The sequence below is a fragment of the Cucumis melo genome, chromosome 5 (genome assembly GCF_025177605.1).
Source record: "Cucumis melo cultivar AY chromosome 5, USDA_Cmelo_AY_1.0, whole genome shotgun sequence".
Classification (NCBI taxonomy): domain Eukaryota; kingdom Viridiplantae; phylum Streptophyta; class Magnoliopsida; order Cucurbitales; family Cucurbitaceae; genus Cucumis; species Cucumis melo.
Genome location: NC_066861.1, coordinates 12,694,196 through 12,698,567, shown reverse-complemented (window position 1 = coordinate 12,698,567; position 4,372 = coordinate 12,694,196). Strand labels below are relative to the sequence as shown.

Sequence of the window (4,372 nt, the reverse complement as noted above, 5' to 3'; positions counted from 1 at the left end):
TATGCTAATACGTGATTAACAAATGTCTGGAAAGTATTTGAACCACTGCGTTTCAATCAAAGCATGAGTTACCAAGTTTTGTTTTAAGAACTACAACTTTTCACGAAAAATCTAAGTAAGCTCAAGCTTTACGAGAGATAAAGATAGCATGCATGTTTTAATGTTTTCATATGTCTTATGATATTTCCATTAACTACATGACTGAGGTATCTGAACCCAAAGCTATGTGGTACCATGTGCACATAGGTTACGTTTCGTTGTTGACGTTGAGTGTACTCCGTGACAACGATGCTATCGTGAGTACTGGGCAGGCCCTACTACATCGTACAGCTTGTAAACGTTGGTTGTACTTGGCATGCGGTACACCACGTAGATTTGTCGTGTTGGTTAAAATATTTTGATATACTTGATATGCCTTGCAAGATTTCGATGATGTACATACTGAGTATTTGAGAAAGCTATTCTTACTATTATATGTTAATATTTACGACTTTATAAATAGATTTATATATGTAGGCTTTCACGTGCTCTTCCCTTTAAATTTATAGTTTTAAACTGAGTAGTCACTTACTGAGCTTTATAGCTTACTCTTCCAAAATGTTTTTGTAACGACCCAACTTTCCGGACTAAGCTGAGGTCACTACTCAGTACTAAGACTCGACCACAAAACATAAAAAAAACTCATAACGGACCGGTTACGATTCATTAAAAACGTTAGAAATATTACAAAAACAGTTTCAGACCCTATTTTAAATCACAGTCACGAGAGTTTCAAATACAATACTCAAGTCATCAAACTCACAATCACAAAACCAAATATTCTAACAAAATACATCAGCGGAAGCATAAAGAAAACCAGACGCATCCATATGGCCTTCACGCATCCTTCTTGCCCCTCGTCGGTCTGCCCCTCGCTGTACCCTTACCTGAAAAGTTAAAGAAGAGAAAGGGTGAGTATAAAATAAATTCAGTAAGGGACCCACTACTGGGTCCGTTAGGGAACAACAGTTAACTTCCTATTCAGGGGTACCCTACATAACAGTTTAGTGGTTTCGTAGAACGCACACATCAGTCTCGTGATCCCGAAGGATGCACGTATCAGTCTAGTGATCCCGAAAGATACACCTATCAGTCTAGTGATCCCGAGGGATGCACATATCAGTCTAGTGCTCCCGAAGGATGCACGTATCAGTCTAGTGATCCCGAAGGATACACCTATCCGTAAGGTACACTACACCCATAGATGAAGCTAACCGTTACCCCTCAGTCCATACTAAACCGTCTACAACAGTCGTACCCCAACAACATTCATATTACAATTTCGCCATAGGCTTCGCCAGTCAGATAGTATAGGTTTAAACAACTACATCCTCAGTTGCTATATGCGTTTCCAATTCACACACCATTGTGATATCCCTAGATCCAGTCAACTAGTCAATCAAAATCGGACTCACTGTCCTTCCACGACCAACTCCTTACTCCCGATGGCACACAAGCTACAACTAGCGGTCACGTTACCTTCACATCAGACAAGAGCATAGCAACGATACTTAAAAGTCAAACATACATCCATTTATTTAGTATAGTTACTAACGTGTAATCCCCTGTGGATTACTACGTTTCCAGCCTCGATCCGAGGTCCAGTAGTAGGAAAACCCTTACCTGATACTTGGTTATGCCCCTCGATCGAGTCCACGCTCAATAGATCCACCTAAACGAAAACACAAGGGTTTAAACGATGACACCAGTATAAGTCACCTTTTTAAATCATTCGAAACGACAACGTCGGCTTACCCGAGTAAAGGGAGCTATTCCCAAATGAACTTGTCGTGGGACCGTGAACTTGAGCGTCAAACCCCTATCACCTTCAAGGAACGAAAGATAGGACCCAGTCTTACTCTAATATTCAAACTCGAAACGGTTATAGCAACATTGGGTAAATTACCAAAATGATCCTTACCGAAGACTCACCGTGACCCGAAGTGGAGTGTCACACCCCCTCCCGGACTACCTGCTACCTTAGATCGAAAGATGGCGTGAAGCCGACGAACAACGCTTTTCTGTACCTGTATCTGTCGACTCTGCTTAAAACTTTCATGTGATGAACTTGCCAATCTAGTATATAAACTATTATACATGCCACAAAACACAGCGGATCCTAGGCTAGTCAAACACATACATGAAGTGTACCTCAAAATTTACCGATTTCACGAGTAAACCTAAAGACACCTTAATCAAAATATAACCAACGAAATTTACACAACTATAGCTCCTAAAGCTTATACAAACTGTTGAGTATCTATAACATACAAGGGTGTATATACATCACAACACAACAGACTCTATGCCCAACTCAAAACACGTACTGGCAATCGATAATGAAGCTTCCGCAGACTAAGGATGTCTATCAGGCACCGGGAAGTCGATCAATACCTGGAAAATGGGTAAAACATTTTGGAAAGGGTGAGCTATGAAGCTCAGTGAGTGACTCAGTTTGAAACTATGAATTTAAAGATAAGAGCACGTGAAAACTTTACACATATAAATCTGTTTATACAAGTCGTAAATGTAAATGCGTAATAGTAAGAATAGCTTCCTTAAATACTCAGCATGTTCATCATTGAAATCTAGCAAGGCATATCAAGTATATCGAAGCATTTTAACTAACATGACGAATCTACGTTGTGTAGGGTACACCTAGTACAACAACCTTTACAAGCACTACGATGTAGTGGGGCTCGCCCAGCACTCCCATCATCTTTGTCGTAGTGGGGCCCGCCCAGCACTCACGACAGCATCGTTGTTACGGAGTACACTCAACGTCAACAACGAAATCAAACCAGTGTGCACACGGTAATCTCTAGCCTCAGGCTCAAGATCTCAGTCATGTAGTTAATGAACATTTCATAAATCATCATAAAATAATAAAACATTCCTGCTTATAAATTTTACACAAAGCTCGAACTTTACTCAGCTCTTTCGTGGAAAATTGTAGTTCTTAAAACAAAACTTCATACTAATTCATGCTTTGCTTAAAATATTGTGGTTTAAATACTTTCCAAACATTTAATATCTACGTGCTAGCATAAATTTCTTTAAGAAATCTAGTCTCCAAATGTATACTTGAAAATAGTCATGAAATTCAAATACCTTTCATGGCTTCGTAAATAAACATTTATCGCATTCAATCATAATAACAGTTATGGAAAATATTTCAAAGTTGGTTTTGTCACTCACAGTCTTGGGCTAGATCCTTGGTCTATAAGCTCGGTTTAATTCTTCTCGGCCTGCCAACAACCCAACCGAGTATTAAAACTCTAAACATTCTGGTTTCCTAAAGATATACATAACATGTCGCACCAAAGATGACGCTCACGAAAACAAAGCTTAAGAAATAAAATCCTATTTCAACAATTCTCTAAAATTTCCAGATTTCTAACATAAACTTCAAAGGACTATAACTTTCTCAATACTTAACCAAAATGAGTATTCTTTATATCAAAATCTTCATTTTGAGATCCTCTAAAACTTACCTGAAGACATATAAATCTGATTCCCCGTGCATAAACACATATAACCCTCAAAACAGAACCACTTCCAGAATCGCGTGCACACGACCTCTTTAACTTGTCCCTACAATTTAACTAATTTTTAGTCGTTTTTGGTTTACAATTTCTTTATGAAAGTTGTAGTAAATTGAAGAAGCTTTCCAACCATACCAAATAAAGATTTTAATTCCACCGATACACTCTGAAATACAAGAAAAACCAGAGACCTCCTGATTTCGAGTGAAAACCAACTGCCCTCTTTTCTTCATCAAAAAGCACCAAATCAATATCCGAATTTACTCCAACGTTCTTCATAAAGTTTGTTTGAAAATGAGTTAACTTTCAGTAAATGTAAATCTCACCTCTTAATTCCTTTTGAAGAGTTCAAACCCAATTAAAAACCAGTGATGTGCAGAATGAACTAAAATTCAGCCATGGATACACTTTGCTTGAGTTCTCCTCCTCTTCTTCAACCTCAAAATTCTAGTAAAATTTCTCTTCTTCTTCCAAACTCTCTCTTAGAAGTTCTCTGCAAATTGAAGAAGGAAAAAGAAAAAAAAAATGGAAGTTGGATGTCTTCAAAAATCTTGGCGGTGAAGGGAAGAGAAGAAGAAGAAGAAAAGAAAAAATGAAATTTTCTTCTCCTTTTCTTCTTTTTATCCTTTATTTTCTTTCTTTTCTTTACTTTATTTAATAAAACTATTTAATATATAAATATATATATATATATATATATATATATATATATATATATATTTACACTTAATTTCTATTTTCGTTTTCTTTTTTTCTTTCTACATTTAAAGAAATTAAACCAAGAAAAT

The 4,372-nt window shown here is 37.1% G+C and overlaps 1 long non-coding RNA gene across 3 annotated transcripts; it reads right to left on the bottom strand.

Annotated features, from left to right (window-relative positions):
- Positions 1-769: 769 nt before the first annotated feature.
- LOC127149317 (uncharacterized) lies at positions 770-4,164 on the bottom strand. Of its 3 annotated transcripts, XR_007820771.1 has the most exons (9): positions 3,911-4,164; positions 3,720-3,806; positions 3,534-3,633; positions 3,238-3,287; positions 2,367-2,433; positions 1,961-2,081; positions 1,795-1,865; positions 1,663-1,711; positions 770-926 (listed from the first exon to the last, which is right to left on the bottom strand). It is a non-coding gene; the product is annotated as an uncharacterized LOC127149317 (long non-coding RNA). The 3 variants fall into 3 exon arrangements; XR_007820769.1 differs by lacking the exons at positions 2,367-2,433; positions 3,238-3,287; positions 3,534-3,633; positions 3,720-3,806; positions 3,911-4,164 and having other exon boundaries at positions 1,961-2,358; XR_007820770.1 differs by lacking the exons at positions 2,367-2,433; positions 3,238-3,287; positions 3,534-3,633; positions 3,720-3,806; positions 3,911-4,164 and having other exon boundaries at positions 1,972-2,358.
- Positions 4,165-4,372: the final 208 nt, after the last annotated feature.